Source organism: Palaemon carinicauda, chromosome 22 (assembly GCF_036898095.1).
Source record: "Palaemon carinicauda isolate YSFRI2023 chromosome 22, ASM3689809v2, whole genome shotgun sequence".
Lineage (NCBI taxonomy): Eukaryota > Metazoa > Arthropoda > Malacostraca > Decapoda > Palaemonidae > Palaemon > Palaemon carinicauda.
Genome location: NC_090746.1, coordinates 103,276,280 through 103,298,615, shown reverse-complemented (window position 1 = coordinate 103,298,615; position 22,336 = coordinate 103,276,280). Strand labels below are relative to the sequence as shown.

Sequence of the window (22,336 nt, the reverse complement as noted above, 5' to 3'; positions counted from 1 at the left end):
TTCTTTCGAAGTTGTATATCTTTCAATAACTTTACTTTTTCTGCTACTATCATCCTACTGCTGCTAGTTCTAGTTCCAGTTTATGCCAGCAATTCAGTGCAAATTTTAATATAATACGACGGTTAAGATAATTCAGATTAAGGAATAAATACGTGAAAAAGCGTGAAATTTGGCTAAACATTGTTGGAACCTTTTTGGGGCCTTGGATGCTTGTGGGGTAAACAGTATATAGTCTTTGGGGGTAAACAGTTGCTGGAATTTTGGAACAATAATGTCTCCCGTCACTTGCTACTCCCCCCCGGCAACAAGGGTAGGTTATATATTGAATTGTGTGCTGTGCAATTCTTCTGTTTCCCATTACTATGAAGGTAATGCGTATTAACTTTATTGATATTCAAATGATTTTACAGTTAAAGTGGTGGTTTTTTTTTGGTGTGAGACTAGTCTGATGTGTATTTTATATACTAGACCTATATTTTTTTTCGAGATCAAGCAACTCCATGCCAGATTAGGCCTACCCTCAGAGTAGGCTTAGAATTACAGATACGTGTTGGGTATCTCTTAGATTGTTTTTTAAATATGACGAAAACAAAATTTACAAAATATACTCTCCTTTTTATATTGTAGTTACCCAATCTCATTTTACATACTCATACTCATACCTTACCTTACTTACCCTTACCTTACCTTACTTACCCTTACCTTACCTTACTTACCCTTACCTTACCTTACTGATGTCTACTATCACTTTACCTAACCTGTCTTTACCTCCCCTTACTTAGCCTCACTGTGGATACCGTAAGCCTTACCTAACCTAACCTAACCTTACCCTACCTAACGTAACCTCCCCTTATCTGTCCTTACCTTACTTGCCTCTGCTTTACTAACCCTTACCTTACTACCAAACTTCACCTACCCTTAGCTTACCTATGCATACCTTACCTGCAATACTCTTACCTTGCTTCCCCTCGCCTTATCATACTTCATAATTACCCTTATGTACCCGTATTACACCAACCCTTAATTACTTTTACTTTGCATTGCTTAGTAACTTTCCCTACCCTTGCCTTAGTGTCCCTATCCTTGTCTTACTGTCACTATCCTTGCCTTATTTTCCCTACACATATCTTACAATACCCACTCGTAGCTTGCTTTACTACCCTACCTTGCCTTAGCTAACCTAACTTACCCTTACTTTACCTAATCAACCTTTACCTTACCTAATCTACCTTTACCTTACTGTACCTTACCTTACCTTTTTCTATCTAAAGGTAGTGGTGCTGGGTGAAATGAATAGATAAAAGTATTGATATTGTCAAGTTGAACCGTTTGGTTGAATAGATACAGTATGTGTGATATGTAGGGTAATGATATAATTGAATATCATGGCAAATTATGATGGTAAATAAGAATTTACCATAATATATGGCTGTGTACAGGGTTTTATTTTTGTGTTTGTATCAATCAATAAAAAGGTTATCGATTTCATTTCCAAAGTTTAATATTGATGTTTGGGAAGGTGATGATATCTTATTGCTCATGGTTATTAGCTATTGCCTGTGGGAGCTTTTTTACTTTCCTTGATATAATCATTTTGTAACAATTAAAACCAATAGAAATAAATTGGAATTTTTATGAATAAACTCCCACATGTTTTCCCCCTTTTTACAACCATGTCTTCAGTTCCACTATGTCTGTATTATGCCAAGTTTGTTCCCAAAAAGAGTGGGATGCAACATTTGAGTTTTGGTAACAATTCTGATCCATACAAGTTTTCCCAACAACAAGGATTCATCCCTTCACTTGTGGTATGGCTGGCTTGATGAAAGTCATGAGTATTTAGACTTGAAGACAATCAGTGGGCTTATAGCCATACAATGAAGATTACTGTTAAAAGAACTTTCATGGAAAGGGTTTATGTAAGGGTAAGGCAAAAACTCATTGAATTATTTCCTTCAAATTTCCTTTAGGAATGACTAGATAACATGATTTTCAATATTAAACTTACCCGGTGATCATATAGCTGTCAAGCTCTGCTGCCCGACAGAAAAACCTACGGACGGAATATGCCAGCGATCGCTATACAGGTGGGGGTGTACATCAACAGCGCCATCTGTCGAGCAGGTACTCAAGTACTCGATGTCAACACAGAACCAATTTTCTCTCTGTCGTGCCACCGGCAAGACCTACTTAATACGATCTTGTTTTCTGGATTGATTTTCACGTTATTTGGTGAAGTATTCATTTCTGGTTATTAGCTATCGTCTGTGCAGAAGTTATCTTCAATACTTCCTTGCATTCTTTTATTGGATTTTGGATTATTTGTTGACGACTTGGATAGATTTTGAATTCCCCCCTTTGACTAATTCAAGATGTCTGACCCTTCTCAAGTCCCCAAGTACAGGAAGTGTAGCGCTAGGGACTGTTCAAGGCGTCTTCCGAAGGCCTCTATCGATCCGCACACCATTTGTTCCAATTGTAGGGGTAAAGCCTGTCAATTGGAAGATCGATGTGAGGAATGCGTTGGGCTTTCGGAATTCGATTTTCAAGAATTCCTTAAATATGCACGTAGGCTAGAGAAGGATAGGATCAGGAGGAGTTTGTCTCGCTCAATTGATTTTTCCTCTCCCCATGCCCCACAACCTATTCCTTCCCCTGTAGTGGTTGCACCCGACCCCCCTGCTAGCTCTCATCAACCTTCAATGGCAGATATGATGCGTGCCATCCAGGCTCTAGGTGAGAGAGTCGAGTCATTGGCGAATGACCGCAATCAACTCATGGCTGACGTCAGGGAGTTGAAAGGTAAAAGTGCAGTGGGAAGTGAAGTGAGTGTCAGTGCAGTGAAAAGTGTCAGTGTTACGCATGAGGGTGCGTCTGTTCGTGCCTGTCGTCCTCCCAGTCCGGGACCTCTTGCAAGCTCCCAAGCCCAGGGGAGAAGCAATGTCGTACGACCAAAGAGTTCGACAGGCTTTAATCAGCGGACAGACGTTCCCTCCGTGGTTTCGGACGTATCTTTCCTAGATCGTCCCACCCACAAGAAGACGAGTGAGCCCGTTCATTCCTCGTCTGCGGAAGAGGTTTCTCGACAGAAACGTTGGACCAAGGTCTCACGGCCTCTTAAACGTAAGGTCCCTTCCGAGCAAGTCCAACGGCCCAGGTGTAGCCACTGGGTCAGTTCGGACTCGCTGCAGTCCTCCGACGACTGCACACCTCCTAAGAGAGGCAAAGTGGTACCGCAACAGGCAGTAACTCCGTCTGTTGCCGCACCCGCTGTTGTAGACCCTGAGTCACAACAGGCAGTAACTCCGTCTGTTGCCGCACCCGCTTTTGTAGACCCTAAGTGGTCTTTGCTGCAGTCTATGCAGACTCAGTTAGCTGCTGTTATGCAGGAGTTTCGTGCGGAGAAGGTTGACGCTGCACCCGTTAGCCTACAACCTACCACGGTTGTGCGCTCAGCAGACGCTGAGGCTGCCTGCTCCCACACTCCAGCTGTGAGAGCTCCTCCACCCATGCGCAGTCGACCCTGCCAGACGCATGCTGACGTTCAAGGACGCACGGAACCCTCCGTTGCCGTTCGTGAGCTACCACAACAACAGGAGGGTGGAGTTAAGCTGCCGTGTTTTGACGCGGTGCGTCAGCCTCCGCAACCCACGGTGGTCTCCGCTATCCTTCCACAGTCGGGAGTAGACGCTTTGCGCACCCACTCAGCTATGGTTGTTGCCAGTTCTCAGACTGACCAACAGTGGCATGACGTTGGGTCCAGTGCAGCCACGCATGCACCCGTGCTGCCGGACTCAGCCGTCCAGCTTTTACCCACTCCGTTGCCTCTTCCTCCTCAACATTCAGACGATGGACTCTCTGATGATGACGAAGCTGCACATCTTGACGACCAACACTCGGACATCGACGAACCCAAGACCACGCCTCCCTCCTTAGACTTTAGGAAAGTGCTTGCGCTGTTCAAGGATTTATATCCGGATCAGTTTGTGTCTGCAGCACCACGCTCGCCTCCCTCTGAGTTCGCTTTAGGCATGCAGTCAGCAGCACCTGCCTTTACGAAGCTCGTACTCGCTCGCTCGTCCAAGAGAGCTTTAAGGGTACTGGGAGAGTAGTTGCAGTCCAAAAAGCAGCTTGGGAAGACATCCTTCATGTTTCCCCCGGCCAAGCTTGCTTCCAGATCTAGCGTCTGGTATGCCACGGGAGAAGTTCTCGGCTTGGGAGTTCCTGCCTCTGCCCAGGGCGACTTCTCAAGTCTGGTAGACTCTCCCCGCAGGCTGGCTATGAGACGCTCCAAGATTTGCTGGACTCCTTCGGATATGGACCATCTTATGAAGGGAGTTTTCCGTGCATTCGAAGTCTTTAACTTCTTGGACTGGTGTTTGGGAGCGTTGAGCAGGAAGACCTCCTCTTCTGATAAGGAAACTTCCATGCTCATTATGTCCTGCATGGACAAAGCCATTCGGGATGGTTCTAGTGAGCTTGCGGCTTCTTTCGTGTCCGGGGTCCTCAAGAAGCGGGATCACCTTTGCTCCTTCTTGTCAGCTGGAGTCACCCCATGTCAAAAATCGGAGCTTATGTTTGCTCCCCTCTCGAAGTGTCTCTTCCCTGAAGAGTTGATCAAGGAGATTGCCGCCTCCTTGATCCAGAAAGACACTCATGACCTGGTGGCGTCATCCGCACGCAAAGCCACCCCTTTGCCCTCCGTTCCTAGACCCAGGATGGACACTCCAGCGTCAAGGTTCATTCCGCCCTTTCGTGGCAGAGCCTCCAGCATAGGAGGTGCTCGTGCCGGAAGTCAACGTGGGAGCAAGAAGAAGGGTTCCAAGTCCTCTAGAGGCAGAGTCTGACTGCCACCTTCTTCAGACAGCAGTGGGAGCCAGGCTCAAGAACTACTGGCAGGCCTGGGAGAACAGGGGCGCAGACGCACAGTCTGTGAAGTTACTCAGGGAGGGGTACAGGATTCCATTCTTGCGCAACCCCCCTCTAGCAACAACTCCCATCGACCTCTCTCCCAGGTACAGAGAGGAGGACAAGAGACAAGCTTTACAGCAAGAGGTGTCTCTCTTGCTACAAAAGGGAGCGGTAGTCATAGTCCGGGACCATCAATCCCCGGGCTTCTACAACCGCCTCTTCTTAGTGCCGAAGAAGACAGGAGGGTGGAGACCGGTGCTAGACGTCAGTGCTCTGAATGTCTTTGTCACAAAGCAGACGTTCACCATGGAGACGACAAAGTCGGTTCTAGCATCGGTCAGGAAGGAAGACTGGATGGTCTCGTTAGACCTCAAGGACGCTTACTTTCACGTCCCCATCCACCCAGATTCCCAACCTTTTCTAAGGTTCGTTTTCGGGAAGGTTGTATACCAGTTCCAAGCCCTGTGCTTTGGCCTAAGCACGGCACCTCTAGTTTTTACCAAACTGATGAGGAATATTGCCAAATTCCTACATTTAGCAAACATCAGAGCCTCCCTCTATTTGGACGACTGGCTTTTAAGAGCTTCGTCAAGTCGTCGCTGTCTGGAGAATCTACAGTGGACTCTAGATCTGACCAAGGAATTGGGTCTCCTGGTCAATTTGGAAAAGTCCCAACTCGTCCCATCCCAAACTATAGTATACCTAGGAATGGAGATTCAGAGTCAAGCTTTTCGGGCTTTTCCGTCGGCCCCCAGAATCAGTCAAGCCCAAGAATACATCCAGTCCATGCTGAAGAAGAACCGATGTTCAGTCAGACAGTGGATGAGTCTGATAGGGACGCTTTCATCACTGGACCAGTTCATCGCGTTAGGGAGACTCCGCCTCCGACCCCTTCAGTTTCACCTAGCTGCTCACTGGAGAAAGGACAAGACGCTAGAAGCGGTCTCGGTTCCTATTTCCGAGAAGATGAAGTCTTCACTGACTTGGTGGAAGAACAACATTCTCCTCAAGGAGGGTCTGCCACTGGCTGTTCAGACCCCCGACCTCCTTCTCTTCTCGGACGCATCGGACACGGGCTGGGGTGCGACATTGGACGGTCGGGAATGCTCGGGCACGTGGAATGCGGATCAAAGAACGCTGCACATCAACTGCAAGGAGCTACTGGCAGTTCATCTGGCCTTGAGAAGCTTCAAGTCCCTCCTTCTAGGCAAGGTGGTGGAGGTGAACTCCGACAACACCACAGCCTTGGCGTACATCTCCAAGCAAGGAGGGACTCATTCGATGACGTTGTACGAGATCGCAAGGGACCTCCTCACCTGGTCAAGAGATCGAAACATATCCCTAGTAACGAGGTTCATTCAAGGCGACATGAATGTCATGGCAGACCGCCTCAGCCGGAAGGGTCAAATCATCCCAACAGAGTGGACCCTTCACAAGAATGTTTGCAAGAGGCTCCCAATTTATTGCTCACCGATTCCGGACCCAGCAGCAGTTCACATAGATGCTTTTCTTCTGGATTGGTCCCATCTAGACCTTTATGCGTTCCCCCCGTTCAAGATTGTCAACAGAGTACTGCAGAAGTTCGCCTCTCACGAAGGGACAAGGTTGACGTTGGTTGCTCCCCTCTGGCCCGCGAGAGAATGGTTCACCGAGGTACTGCAATGGCTAGTAGACGTTCCCAGAACACTTCCTCTAAGAGTGGACCTTCTGCATCAGCCGCATGTAAAGAAGGTACACCCAAGCCTCCACGCTCTTCGTCTGACTGCCTTCAGACTATCGAAAGACTCTCGAGAGCTAGAGGCTTTTCGAAGGAGGCAGCCAGAGCGATTGCTAGAGCAAGGAGGACATCCACTCTCAAAGTCTACCAGTCGAAGTGGGAAGTCTTCCGAAGCTGGTGCAAGTCAAAATCAGTATCCTCAACCAGTACCTCTGTAACTCAGATAGCTGACTTCCTTTTATACCTAAGGAAGGAAAGATCCCTTTCAGCTCCCACGATCAAAGGTTACAGAAGCATGTTGGCAACAGTCTTCCGTCACAGAGGCTTAGATCTTTCCAACAACAAAGATCTACAGGACCTCCTTAAGTCTTTGGAGACCTCGAAGGAGCGTCGGTTGGCCACACCAGGTTGGAACTTAGACGTGGTACTAAGGTTCCTTATGTCAGCGAGGTTCGAACCACTTCAATCAGCCTCTTTTAAAGATCTCACTTTGAAGACTCTTTTCCTCGTCTGCTTAGCAACAGCTAAAAGAGTCAGTGAGATACACGCCTTCAGCAGGAACATTGGATTTACATCTGAAACGGCTACATGTTCCTTACAGCTTGGTTTTTTAGCCAAAAACGAACTTCCTTCTCGTCCTTGGCCCAAATCGTTCGAGATTCCAAGCCTTTCTAGTTTGGTTGGAAATGAACAAGAGTACTATGCCCTGTAAGAGCTCTTAAGTACTATTTGAAACGTACTAAACCATTACGTGGCCAGTCAGAAGCTTTATGGTGCGCCATTAAGAAACCTTCTTTACCTATGTCGAAGAATGCAGTTTCTTATTATATCAGACTTTTGATTCGAGAAGCTCATTCCCATCTGAATGAGGAGGACCATGCTTTGCTGAAGGTAAGGACACATGAAGTTAGAGCTGTCGCGACTTCAGTGGCCTTCAAACAAAACAGATCTCTGCAGAGTGTAATGGATGCAACCTATTGGAGAAGCAAGTCAGTGTTCGCATCATTTTACCTTAAAGATGTCCAGTCTCTTTACGAGAACTGCTACACCCTGGGACCATTCGTAGCAGCGAGTGCAGTAGTGGGTGAGGGCTCAACCACTACATTCCCATAATCCCATAACCTTTTTAATCTTTCTCTTGAAATGTTTTTTATTGTTGTTTTTTGGGTTGTCCGGAAGGCTAAGAAGCCTTTCGCATCCTGGTTGATTTGGCGGGTGGTCAAATTCTTTCTTGAGAAGCGCCTAGATTAGAGGTTTTGATGAGGTCCTTTAGTATGGGTTGCAACCCTTCATACTTCAGCTCCTAGGAGTCGCTCAGCATCCTGTGAGGATCGCGAGGCTCAGTAAGGAAGACGTACTTAAAAAGGCAGAGTAATTGTTCAAGTCGACTTCCTTACCAGGTACTTATTAATTTTATGTTTGTTATTTTGAATAACTGCTAAAATGAAATACGAAATACTTAGCTCTTAATGTTAACATATATGCTGGTCTCTACCCACCCCCCTGGGTGTGAATCAGCTATATGATCACCGGCTAAGTTTAATATTGAAAAATGTTATTTTCATTAGTAAAATAAATTTTTGAATATACTTACCCGGTGATCATAAATTAAAGGACCCACCCTTCCTCCCCAATAGAGACCCAGTGGACCGAGGAGAAAATTGGTTCTGTGTTGACATCGAGTACTTGAGTACCTGCTCGACAGATGGCGCTGTTGATGTACACCCCCACCTGTATAGCGATCGCTGGCGTATTCCGTCCGTAGGTTTTTTCTGTCGGGCAGCAGAGCTGACAGCTATATGATCACCGGGTAAGTATATTCAAAAATTTATTTTACTAATGAAAATAACATATTTTGATCAAATATAGATAGATTAAAGTTATAAACAAGATAAAAGATAACCTTGTTCATGTAAAGTGGCAACTGGTTTAAAGTATTTAATTATTTGTAACCAGCGTAAAAGAAAGGAACTCCAAGTATGTGTAGGGTTGCAGTCCTTGCTTGGAAATTGCAGAAAATTGTTATTAAGACTAAGCTGCATTTGTGGGGCACGTCATTGAAATTTAAGTGAATACAGTAAATCAAAAGTTCACAAGGTAACAATATAATTGAGGAAGTCCTTTATCTGGTGTGTATATGTATGGTGGCATAGAGCAGGCGACCAGAGTTTTCATACTGATTCCACTCGAGGATTAATCAAGGGATATTGATACTCTTGGGCTGAAGGAAAATCATTTTATCAAGCTTGATTGAGTAACTCAAAATGGAGTGCTAATAGATGTTTTGTCTGTGATTGGTAGTCTATATGCACCACTTTTAATCACTTAGAACTCTATGTAGATCATGATACAGATGCAGATACCCAGACCGTCGAAAGGCTATGATCAGATATGGAGATTTGTTTTCTGTTGGGGAGTAAAATGCCATGTTCTCACTAATACCCTTTCTATGTATGTTCATTTGAACAGTTATCTTTCATGTCAATTTGCTCCCATGCAAATACAAACCTCCTTTCTTTACGTAAGAGAAGAAACCTGCACAAACTGACGTAGGGTTATAAAAAACTTTAACAAGGTGTCAACAGCCATCTAGTTCTTCACCACACGGGATTAAGAGAGGGTTATGGACTTGTCCATGCCTTTTCCTAATCCCTTGGAGTGTTGCCCGTTGGAGAATGAAGATGGTGTTACTACCCCCCTGAGAGCTTGACGCTTCCAGCGTCCGTCAGCCTTTTCTCCTAGCTGTCTCGTCTAGCACAGAAAACTCATCTCGCTCAGCTGACTTGTCTTGCCAGCTGGCATATCTCATCTAGTAGACTCGCCCCACCATGTTTCCTCGCCTCACCCAGTCCTGCTTCAGCTTGCAATCACCCGTCGGCACGCGATCGCCCCTCAGCTTGCAATCGCCTGTAAGCTGGTGATCGTCCATCAGCCCATGGTCGCCTGTTAGCTCATATTCTCTCATCAGCTCGTAATGGCCTGTCAACTGATGATCGGCCGTCAGCTTGCGACTGCCCATCGGCTAGCTATTGTCCTTCGGCTCTAAATTGTCCATCAGCTTGCGATTGCCCGTCGGCTTGTTTCCAGGCTCTTGAATTTCAAGCAATCACTTTCAGCGCCTGACAATTCCTCTACTTGTGATTGCCCTTCTGTCCTCATCCGCACAACAGGACGAATGATGAGGCAGCATAGACCAGCTCGTGACAGAGTTTCCAACAGGCCACTGCAGGCTAGCTCAAGACAACTACTTCAATAGAAATCTCTGTTCAGTGTCACAGCACTGCCTAGCTTGCGACTTTCCCTTCCGAGGTAAAGTTGCCTTCTGCCTTTGATGAACAGCACCTCCCGCTTGCCAGTGGTGAGTCTCAGAGGCCTTGGCTCTTAGGGTGGTGATTACCAACTTCGATAGACAGAACTTCTCTGCTGAGGATTTCAGAGCACTATCTTCACTGGAAGCAAGCACACTTCTCTTCCTAATGAGACTCCCCTTTTTTTCTACTCGTCATACACAATAGAGCTCAACCGCTATTGCTTCAACAATCGCTTTCTAAGTCTCCTAGAGAGTCTCCTCATCTAGACGACACATGCTACACTCTTTATTCAGAGGAAGAGTTAGCATTACCTCATCAACACTAGCTCTCACACCCATGATAACACACAGGTGTGCAGTACATCAGTGCATTCTCGACAGCAGCAGAACACAGAACTTCAACCTACGGTTTAGTGGGAACAGATTCCCAATGCAATTAGAACTTCTCCATATGAGCTTCAGCGCTCAACACGACTCAAGATGTCATACAGATGTTTAAGGGCCCGTGCGTGCTGATGCGCAAACTTCTTCATCAGCTCACCGGTTTTCGTGAGCGTTCATGAACATGGATCCCTCACTCACGAACGTTCATCGGGCTACTACTACTACTACTACTACTACTACTACTACTACTAGTGGGATGATATATAGTGTGCATTAGCGACTAGGTGGCCTCCTCTGTTCCATGTCTCTTAACCTTTTGGTCTCTTGTTTTGGTATATGGCTACCTTACAAGTCGATATGTTCATTGGGTGACAATATACCAGCTGACTTCACCAGGCTGGTAGAACATAGTTCTACACAGTGGTTACCACAGTAGAAGTCTTTCGATCACTCATTCCTGGCACGTTTTTCTGTGATTCAAAACGGGACTCAAGAAAAATAATCTCTCAGGATTATTTTCCCTAACTTCTCTCCATGATTTATAGAGCTCGTCGGATTCCTTACATGGTTTCTGGTTATGATTCCTTTTGATCTCCTCCTCTCTCCTTCACTCATGCGTAGGACAAAAGTCTCATAAGACATAACCCCTCCTGGTTATTCCTTTTTCATCCCCACTTTTTTTTTAGGAGATTGAATCAGCTCATGCTTACGTTTACGGACTATAGCAAACATATATTCGAGGAATCCTCTCCTCTTACACCCCATCACCATTGGCTCAGGCTCCTTAGGGACTTGTGCAGGACTTTTCAACCCTCCATCCTCGGGATTCTCCTTTGGTAAGGCTATATATGGCAAACCCACAGCTTGACCTTGGTCTTGTTCGTTAGTGCTCTGACAATGCCGCTCTCCATTAACCTGAGTTTGCTCAGCCAGTGGTAGCATTGTGAAGCCCGAAGCATCGGCCAGATGTTTTCCAATGGGGTTATGCCTTTCTTAGTCAAAAGTCACGTTTACTTCATAGTGGCTGTGATCCCCTCTTAGGACTTCGAAGAACTCATCTCTTATTCAACCAACATGACCCGTCTAACTAACAGGACTCCTTCACTCCCCATAGCGAATCCTGTTGAAGGATAGCACATGACCTCTCGCTAAACTCCCATGGGAGTATTGGGGATCGACATACATGAACCTCTGGCTCATGAACAGATAATCCAAGTTGAATGAAGAGCTTTCTCCTGCAAGGGCTTACACAAACACGGGTGGTTCGTTAACCCTGCCAAGTGACCGAGGTTAACTACATGGGCCGAGAATCCGCAATTTGGCTACAAAGAGAATGCAAATCATCACATCCCATCCACTTGTTGAGGTGCGATGGCTGGTCTAGTAATGTACGCGGATACAAACATCTGTACAGACATCCGGATTTTGGTGTTACGTCGTCACTGCATGACTACGTTTTATATCAGTCTCCGAGTTTCGACAGTCAACTTTCCCATAGAAGTCTCCCATATTTGACCTCTCTTCTTGGAACAAGTTTGTTCAACAAACTCCCTTCAGCATGGAGACGACAGACACGGTCAAACAAATAGTAAGACAAAAGGACTTCATATGCACGCTAGATCCCTTGGACATATACTTCCAGATACCAGTACATCCGTCACTAAGGAAGTATCTAAGGATCATACAACAAATACCAGTTCAAGGTGCGATGCTTCAGTCTACTGGCATCACCTCAGATTTTCACGAGAGTTTTTACCCTAGTGTCAACCTGGGCCTACAGAATCAACATCTATCTCCTAAGATTCCGGGAAGACTGGCTGATCTTAGCACACTCCGCAAGTAGTTCAGCACACGGATTCTCCAGATACCCTGTGTTCCTATGGGATCCGAGCAGAAGACAGGCCTGAGATGATGGGTGACAGACGAGAATCTTCGCAGAGGAGTCAATCTCCTTGTCCCTTGATCCCCTAATTATCTATTCACCTAATTTGTTGTGAGCGTTTGACCTTATTCCCCTCTTAATACTTGAAATTTAATATCACCAATGCAATGATGATACTAGTAACCTTATCAAGAATAGCACCAATATAACCATTCTCTAAAGAGGGTTGATATAAAAGTACTAATCTCATGTTATTTATAGCTGCTGCTGTATTCTTGGTGGATCATCCAAGCTGAACTTTATCGTATTCTTGTTTTGTCACGAACTCTGCTGAAGACCATCATAGCATGGTGAAATTTACGTTTTCAATATTTAACTTAGCCGGTGATTATATAGCTGCAACTCTGTTGCTCGACAGACAACTCTACGGTAAAAACTCGCCAGCGATCGCTACACAGGTTGCGGGTGTGCCCAACAGCGCCATCTGTCGACCAGATACCCAGTTCTCAATGTAAACAAAGACTCAATTTTCTCTCTGTCGAGGTGTCGACAAGACGTACTTTATTCGCTGTTGCTAAACTGGAGTTTTTCACATCTAATTGGTGAAGTACTATATTCTAGTTTTGAGCTTTCGCTGTGCAGGGTTTCTCTTCACACAAATCCTTGAACTCTTTTTGATAACGGATTCTTTGTTGATGACTTTTTGATAGTTTTTTGGAATTTCCCTTGACCAATTCAAAATGGCTGACCCTTCACAAGTCCCCAAATTTAGGAAGTGCAATGCTAGGGACTGTTCTAGGCGTCTTCCGAAGGCTTCTATCGACCCTCACACTGTTTGTTCCAATTGTCAGGATAAAACCTGTCAATTGGAAGATCGGTGTGAGGAGTGCGTTGGCCTTTCGGAATTCGATTTTATCGAATTTCAAAAGTATACACGTAGGCTAGAGAGAGATAGAGTTAGGAGAAGTTCTTCTCGTTCTATTGATATATCCTCTCCTCATGCCCCACAACCTATTCCTTCCCCTGTAGTGGTTGCTCCTAACCCCCCTCCTGGCACTCAGGAACCATCGATGGCTGATATGATGCGTGCCATCCAGGCTCTGGGTGAGAGAGTTGAGTCCCTTGCTAGTGACCGTAATCAGCTCATGGCGGATGTGAAGGAGCTTAAGTGCCAAAGTGCAGTGGGAAGTGCTAAAGTGCCGAGTGATAGTGTTGTGGATAGTGTTGCGCTTGAGGGTTCGTCTGTTCGTGCCTGTCGTCCTCCTAGTCCGGGACCTCTTGCAAGCTCCCAAGTCCAGGGGAGAAGCAATGTCGTACGACGCATGGGTTCGAGAGGCTTTAATCAGCGAACAGACGTTCCCTCCGTGGTATCGGGCGTATCTACCCAAGATCGCTCCTACCTAACTAAGACGAGAGAGCCCATTTATACCTCGTCTTCTGAAGGTGTTTCTCGCAAGAAACTTTGGACCAAGGTCTCGCGACCGTTAAAACGTAAGTCGGTCCCTTCAGCACAAGTCCAACGTCCCGGTTGTAGCCACTGGGTCAGTTCGGACTCGCTGCCGTCATCCGATGACTGCTCACCGCCTAAGAGAGGCAAAGCGGTACCGCTTCAGACAGTAACACCGTCTGTCGCCGCACCTGCTCCCGTAGACCCTAAGTGGTCTCTACTGCAAGACATGCAGTCTAAACTTACGTCTCTGATGCAGGACTTTCGTGCGGAGAAGGTTGCTGCCGCACCAGCTAGTGCAGTACCTAGCCTACAACCCTCCACGCGATCGGTTGTGCGTCCTGTGGACGCTGAGGTAACCTTCTCACGCACACCAGTTGAGAGAGTTCCTCCACCCATGCGTTCCAGTGTGATCTGCCAGCCGCATGTTGACGTTAAGCGACGCACGGAGGTTGCCGTTGACGTTTTGGATGTTCAACAACCGTCTAAGAGTTGCTTTGTTTTGACGCGGTGCGTCAACCTCCGCAACCCAGTGTGGTTTCCACTGCGCACCCACATCAGTCCAGACAGTCTGGAGTAGACGCTGTGCGTCCCCGCGCTGCCATGGTTGTTGCCAGCTCACAGACTGGGCAGCAGTTCCATGACGTTGCGTCCGGCTCAGTCACGCATGCACCAGTGCGACCGGACTCAGCGAACCAGCCGTTACCCACTCCGTTGCCGTTTCCTCATCAGTTGTCGGATGAGGAACTTTCTGATGATGATGTTGCTGCACACATAGATGAACCACAATCAGAATTGGACGAGCCTAAGTCTACTCAACCCTCTTTGGACTTTAGAAAAGTTTTGGCCATTTTCAAAGAGCTGTTTCCGGACCAGTTTGTTTCTGTGGCTCCTCGTTCTCCGCCTTCAGAGTTTGTGTTAGGCATGCCGTCTACCACTCCTGCCTTTACTAGACTCGTCCTCGCACGCTCGTCCAAGAGAGCTTTGCGGGTGATAGGAGAATGGTTGCATTCCAAGAAGAGTTTAGGGAAGACAGCCTTTGCGTTTCCCCCTGCTAGACTCTCTTCTAGATCGAGCGTCTGGTATGCCACGGGAGAAGTTCTCGGCTTGGGAGTTCCTGCCTCTGCCCAGGGCGACTTCTCAAGTCTTGTAGACTCTCCCCGCCGCCTTGCCATGAGACGCTCAAAGATATGTTGGTCATCTTCGGACCTGGACCACCTTTTGAAAGGAATCTTTAGGGCCTTCGAAGTTTTTAACTTCTTAGACTGGTGTCTAGGAGCCCTAAGCAGGAAGATCTCTCCGACAGAGAAAGAAACTTCCTTGCTCATTATGTCCTGCATGGACAAGGCCGTACGTGATGGGTCTAATGAGCTTGCTGCATCATTTGTGTCCGGAGTCCTTAAAAAGCGAGAAAATCTCTGCTCATTCCTTTCAGCTGGAGTTACACCGTGCCAGAGATCTGAGCTTCTCTTTGCTCCTCTTTCCAAGTGCCTTTTGCCAGAAGCCCTGATTAAGGAAATAGCCGCTTCGTTGGTGCAGAAGGACACTCACGATCTTGTTGCGTCCTCCGCTCGCAAAGCTCCCCCTTTGCCTACCTTGTCAGCTAGACCAAGGATGGACACTCCTGCGTCCCGTTTTATTCCGCCCTTTCGTGGCAGAGCCTCCAGCAGAGGAGGTGCTCGTGCCGAAGGGAAACGAGGAAAGAAGAAAGGATCCAAGTCCTATAAGGGCAGAGTCTGACTGCCCGCATCTTCAGACAGCAGTGGGAGCCAGACTCAAGAACTTCTGGCAGACCTGGGAGAAGAGAGGCGCAGATGCACAATCTGTGAAGTTGCTCAGAGAGGGGTACAAGATCCCTTTTGTACGGAAACCCCCTCTAGCAACGTCTCCCATCGATCTCTCTCCCAGATACAGAGAGGAAGACAAGAGACGAGCCTTGAAACGGGAAGTGTCTCTTTTACTAGAGAAGGGAGCGGTGGTCAAAGTCTCGGACCTTCAATCTCCGGGATTCTACAACCGCCTCTTCTTGGTATCAAAGAAGACAGGAGGGTGGAGGCCGGTGCTAGACGTCAGTGCTCTGAATGTCTTTGTCACAAAGCAGACGTTCTCCATGGAGACCACAAAGTCAGTCTTAGCAGCGGTCAGAAGGGAAGACTGGATGGTCTCATTAGACCTAAGGGACGCCTACTTCCACGTCCCCATCCACCCGGACTCCCAACCTTTTCTGAGATTCGTTTTCGAAAAGGTGGTCTACCAGTTTCAAGCCCTGTGCTTTGGCCTAAGCACAGCTCCTCTTGTGTTTACGAGGCTGATGAGGAATGTAGCCAAATTCCTCCATTTATCGGACATCCGAGCCTCCCTCTATTTGGACGACTGGCTTCTCAGAGCCTCTTCCAGTCGTCGCTGTCTGAAGGATCTAAAGTGGACTCTAGATCTGACCAAGGAATTGGGTCTCCTTGTCACAATGGAAAAGTCACAACTGGTCCCATCCCAAACTATTGTGTATTTAGGGATGGAGATTCACAGTCTAGCTTTTCGGGCTTTTCCGTCGGCCCCCAGAATAAGCCAAGCCCAGTTATGCATCCAGAACATGCTGAAGAAGGAACACTGCTCAGTCAGGCAGTGGATGAGTCTGGTAGGGACGCTATCATCCCTGGAACAATTTGTGTCATTAGGAAGACTACACCTCCGTCCTCTTCAATACCATCTAGCTTTTCACTGGAAAAAGGACAAGACGCTAGAAGCGGTCTCGATCCCCATTTCCGAAAAGATGAAGTCTTGCCTGACTCGGTGGAAGGACAGTATCAACCTAAGAGAGGGTCTTCCCCTGGCTGTTCAGACTCCCAACCACGTTCTCTTCTCGGACGCATCGGACGTAGGCTGGGGCGCGACATTAGACGGTCGGGAATGTTCAGGACTGTGGAACTCGAGTCAAAGGATCATGCATATCAACTGCAAGGAGCTGCTGGCAGTACATCTGGCCTTGAAAAGCTTCAGGTCTCTCCTTCGAGGCAAAGTGGTGGAAGTGAACTCGGACAACACCACTGCCTTGGCGTACATCTCCAAGCAAGGAGGGACCCACTCACTGACGTTGTACGAGATCGCAAGGGACCTGCTCATCTGGTCAAAAGGTCAAAACATATCACTAGTAACGAGGTTCATCCATGGCAACTTGAATGTCATGGCAGATTGTCTCAGTCGGAAAGGGCAAGTAATTCCAACGGAATGGACCCTCCACAAAGATGTATGCAAGAGACTTTGGGCCACTTGGGGCCAACCAACCATAGATCTCTTTGCAACCTCGATGACCAAGAGGCTCCCAATATATTGCTCACCAGTCCCAGACCCAGCAGCAATACATATAGATGCCTTTCTCCTAGATTGGTCGCATCTAGATCTATACGCATTCCCACCGTTCAAGATTGTCAACAAGGTACTGCAGAAGTTCGCCTCTCACGAAGGGACAAGGTTGACGTTAGTTGCTCCCCTCTGGCCCGCGAGAGAATGGTTCACCGAGGTACTTCGATGGCTAGTAGACGTTCCCAGAAGTCTTCCTCTAAGGGTGGACCTTCTACGTCAGCCACACGTAAAGAAGGTACACAAAAGCCTCCACGCTCTTCGTCTGACTGCCTTCAGACTATCGAAAGACTCTCGAGAGCTAGAGGCTTTTCGAAGGAGGCAGCCAGTGCGATTGCTAGAGCAAGGAGAGCATCCACCCTTAGAGTCTACCAATCGAAGTGGGAAGTCTTCCGAAACTGGTGCAAGTCAGTCTCTGTATCCTCGACCAGTACCTCTGTAGCTCAAATAGCTGACTTTCTCTTATACCTGAGAAAAGGACGATCCCTTTCAGCTCCCACTATCAAGGGCTACAGAAGCATGTTGGCATCGGTCTTCCGGCATAGAGGCTTAGATCTTTCCAACAATAAAGATCTTCAGGACCTCCTTAAGTCTTTTGAGACCACGAAGGAGCGTCGTTTGGTTACACCTGGTTGGAATTTAGACGTGGTACTAAGATTCCTCATGTCAGATAGGTTTGAGCCGCTACAATCAGCCTCCCTGAAAGATCTCACTTTAAAGACACTTTTCCTGGTATGCTTAGCCACAGCTAAAAGAGTCAGTGAGATTCATGCCTTCAGCAAGAACATCGGATTTTCGTCAGAAAAAGCTACATGTTCGCTACAACTTGGTTTTCTAGCCAAAAATGAGCTGCCTTCTCGACCTTGGCCGAAATCGTTCGATATTCCCAGCTTATCGTATGGTGGGAAATGAACTAGAAAGAGTCTTATGCCATGTAAGAGCTCTTAAGTTCTATTTAAAACGAACTAAACCTTTACGAGGCCAATCTGAAGCTTTATGGTGTTCAGTTAAGAAACCATCTTTGCCTATGTCAAAGAATGCTTTATCCTACTTTATCAGACTGTTAATACGAGAAGCTCATTCACATCTGAGTGAGGAAGACCAAGCATTGCTTAAGGTGAGGACACACGAAGTTAGAGCTGTCGCAACTTCCGTGGCCTTTAAGCAAAATAGATCTCTGCGAAGTATAATGGACGCAACCTATTGGAGAAGCAAGTCAGTGTTTGTGTCTTTTTATCTAAAGGATGTCCAGTCTCTTTACGAGGACTGCTACACACTGGGACCATTCGTAGCAGCGAGTGCAGTAGTGGGTGAGGGCTCAACCACTACAATTCCCTAATTCCATACCCTTTTAATCTTTCTCTTGAAATGTTTTTATTGTTGTTTTTTTGGGTTGTCCGGAAGGCTAAGAAGCCTTTCGCATCCTGGTTGATTTGGCGGGTGGTCAAAGTCATTTCTTGAGAGCGCCTAGATTAGGGGTTTTGATGAGGTCCTGTTGTATGGGTTGCAACCCTTGATACTTCAGATCCTAGGGGTCGATCAGCATCCTAAGAGGATCGCGAGGCTCCGTAAGGAAGACGTACTTAAAAGGCAGAGTAATTGTTCAAGTCGACTTCCTTACCAGGTACCTATTTATTTTGTTTTTGTTATTTTGATAACTTCTAAAATGAAATAAAAAACTCTTAGCTCATAAAAGTGTAAACATATATTACTGGTCTCTACCCACCATCCTGGGTGTGAATCAGCTATATAATCACCGGCTAAGTTAAATATTGAAAAATGTTATTTTGATTATAAAATAAATTTTTGAATATACTTACCCGGTGATTATAAATTAAATGACCCTCCCTTCCTCCCCAATAGAGACGCAGTGGGACGAGGAGAAAATTGAATCTTTGTTTACATTGAGAACTGGGTATCTGGTCGACAGATGGCGCTGTTGGGCACACCCGCAACCTGTGTAGCGATCGCTGGCGAGTTTTTACCGTAGAGTTGTCTGTCGAGCAACAGAGTTGCAGCTATATAATCACTGGGTAAGTATATTCAAAAATTTATTTTTTAATCAAAATAACATTTTCAAAAGTGTTCGTTATATTAATCTCTAAAGATTATATTGAATATACCAGTTATTCTAATGGATAATCCTAAAATGGGAATTTCTGTATCAAATTGATTATCATGTCACGTAGTAAAGATATTTTATTTTTCTTTCAGATGCAATTATTTACCTGCACATTTGAAATTGAAAACCCAAAGCCAGTAAACGAAAAACTTCTTAGTTGGTAACCCGATTCTGCTAATAATATGGGAAGATGGAAACTAAAGGAACTCTGATGGCACAAGATTAAATTACTCATGTCTAAATCAAAGCTGATAACAGGAATGGAGGATGTTAGATTTAACCGACATCTGTTTAAAGATAAGTAAAATTTTCATTGAAGTATTTTTCACAAGTTTGTATCTCAGTTAGGTTACAGAGTAGGTAATGAATATATATGAAAGGTAACTAATGTAATAGTATAGTGTACAATATAATATGGAGCATATACTATCTGAAAAAAATTCGGTATTAAGAAATTCTCTTGAAAGTGAGATTGTTCTCAAATTATTTTTTGGATGAAATGGTCATAGATTTTATCATTAATATACTTTATTAGTTTTATGTCTGTATAATATCAGGTCATTCTAGATATACTAATATTTCTCAAATATAAATTTTCAAAAAAGTCTTATCAGTGAACCAGTAGCTAATATAAGATTAGATTTTATACTTTCATGGGTCACAAATTTTGAACATCCGACCTTAGGGCCATAGAATGTCTTATTTCTTAAACCTATTGTATGATGCTTGTTGAATAATTAATAATTGTAACATTGCAATGAAATTTATAACATTTTAGCAAAAGAAAAAAAAATTATTATTTGTTCATTTCACTTTCAATACAGTAGGCCTACTCCCAAAAATTATTCACAAACTGATTTGACCTGGGACCCCTTGTTTGATGTTTGAGGATAGCCCAGCTGCTTGGTTACTATACCAGGGTATATTTCATTGATAATACCATTTTCCTTCCAGCACTGAAATATGACTATTTATGTCAATATACAACCTGGACTTCCAGGTTAAATGGGAGCTAACACATTATCTTTAAGTGATTTCACCTAACATTGACGGTTAGTAAGTTGTATTATATAGAAGAGGTTTAAAGATAATCTATTTAATCTCCATTTAAGATTTTAAATGTACAAATTAAACCTTTAATCACTAGAATTTACATTATAATATCTCAACAATTTTGTGCGTACTAATTTTTGCCCTAATCTCCAAATGTTAAAGCTAAATTCCATTTAAGAACAGACTCACGAATTATAAAATCTAAATTATTTATTTAGATCCCCTTATGAAAGTTTTGTATACTCAATGTATTGAAAGCACGTGTGCTTGTTTATACTTATTTTCATGAAAAAATAGCTATGAAAAGCCAAAAGATTTTTATGCTACAATCTCATCTAATAGCAGTTTTATATGGTATTTTGTTACTTGTTTCAGTTTGCCTATCAAAGCTTCTTATTTGTCCTAAATTGTTATTCATGGAATATTATTTTCAGGTTACAGTTGGTCACTTCCTTAAGATTAACAAAGGATTGAAGGCAGATGTAATGGTGGTCCATTAATAACAAGAAAACCTCTGATCTACTGTGCAAGTGGATATTTGTATCTGTGACATCAAGAAAAAATACACGCCATGGTTGTAGGTGTAGGGAAAATTTATGACTTTTTAAATTCTGGTGTAGATCTGTTTACAGTGAGGCTCTTAAGCACATTGATATTACCTAAGCAATCAGTTAAAGTTAGGTGTTAGAATTCAACTACAAAACTCATTTTTTTATATAAATCCTAAAACCTGTTGCTGCTTCTGCCATATGGATTTCTTTTTAAGTTACACCGATTAAGTGTTAACTTTCTTTAATGCTACTGTCAGTTTTTTATATGAAAATGTCAACAAAGAACAAAGCATAAAATCAAGTTCCTGTATGCTTATTCTTAGCTTTCAATATCACAAAATCTCCACTTTGATGAACAACTCAGTTTTTGCTAAATTGTCTCATATTGAATTTACTAGAAGCCTCAATATTGAATCTCACTCTCACTAATGTATTGTTATCAGTTGAAAATGTAACTTAAGATATTTTTTTCTTATTCTTAGGAGGTATATGTTGGTAATACTGTACCTTGTTTTATTAGGGCTATAGAAAACGGTTTTATAGTGTTCAATTGTCTGCACTTAATTCTATTTTAACATTGTAACAATACCTACAGTAGCCTATATGTTTGCAATTCTTCTAAGTACATGCGGTATAAGATTTGTAGGCTACCTGAATTTGTCTTTGGAATAATTGATAGTAATAATTTCTCAGTGACACAAACACTTGATCATAGTGCTGTTTTAAATCAGAAAACATAATAGTTCAAACTTTTGATACTAATATTGAATAGCAGTGTTTTTTTTTTATGAACAAGCATTGTGGTATCTTTAAATATTGGTTTTAGTCTTTTGAAAATGTCATAGAAAAATTCAATCTGATTCTATTGTAGGCTATATTGTATATTTTCAAACTACAGTAATGTATTTCTACAAGTTCAGACATTTAATCTTAATTTTACTTGATATTTTTCAATATTAAACTTACCCGATAATCATGTAGCTGTCAACTCCGTTGCCCGACAGAATTCTACGGAAGGGATACGCCAGCGATCGCTATACAAGAGGGGGGTGTACTCACAAGCGCCACCTGTGGCCAGGTACTGCAGTACTTCTTGTTGACACCACTTCAATTTTTCCTCTGTCGTGCTTCCGGCAAGACGTTCATGGATACGCTTATAATTTTGGAGTCTTGTTCACGGTTTTTGGTGAAGTATTGCTCTAAGATTTCAGCTTTCGCTATTCAGGAAGTTTTATTATTAGCTTAGCTAGCTTTTGGAATTAATTTGATTAATTATGGTGACGAAGAGAGTATGAACTCTCTTTCACCTTTAAATGGCCGACCCTTCCCTTAGACGGAAGTGTTGGTGTCTAAGAGAGTATAGACTCTCTTTCTTAATTTTGCTTAACAAAAGTTATAGATTTATTTTATATCTCTCCGCCTTTTATAGGCCTCTTCGATTAACTTCCTTTTTTATAAAATTATTAAAATTAATTTTTATATTTGTTTATATTCGACCTTTCCTAATAGTAGGCGGTCTTTTCTTGTACCGAAGTTAATTAACATTGAGCCCGTCATTTCGGTTTTACCTGTTAACATATTATGCTATTTTAATGTTTTTGA

The 22,336-nt window shown here is 44.3% G+C and overlaps 1 long non-coding RNA gene across 1 annotated transcript; it reads left to right on the top strand.

Moving 5' to 3' along the window:
• Nucleotides 1-26: 26 nt before the first annotated feature.
• Nucleotides 27-21,679, top strand: LOC137616214 (uncharacterized). Its single transcript, XR_011039338.1, has 3 exons — nt 27-310; nt 19,223-20,182; nt 20,618-21,679. It is a non-coding gene; the product is annotated as an uncharacterized lncRNA (long non-coding RNA).
• The last annotated feature ends 657 nt before the right edge of the window (nt 21,680-22,336 follow it).